This window comes from Neolamprologus brichardi, chromosome 5 (assembly GCF_056152115.1).
Source record: "Neolamprologus brichardi isolate AB-2024 chromosome 5, ASM5615211v1, whole genome shotgun sequence".
Lineage (NCBI taxonomy): Eukaryota > Metazoa > Chordata > Actinopteri > Cichliformes > Cichlidae > Neolamprologus > Neolamprologus brichardi.
The window spans coordinates 12075241-12075461 of NC_142108.1; positions in this window are offsets into that span (position 1 = coordinate 12075241).

A 221-nucleotide genomic window follows, 5' to 3' on the forward strand; every position below is an offset into this window, starting at 1 on the left:
GTGCATAAATTCAACTGTCTGTGCCTCGTTTTTATTTGTGTGTGACCATCGGAGGCTGATTAGAGAAGCAAATTTCATCATGTGTCCACCAGGGAGCACCAGAGATCTACAGTACCACCCCCACCCACCCACCCCCAGACCACAATCCAGGAGTCTCCTTCAACTCTGCTCTTCTGTAACGCTGTCACAGCGGTCACAGAAAGGACTGGGCTGCCGTGCAA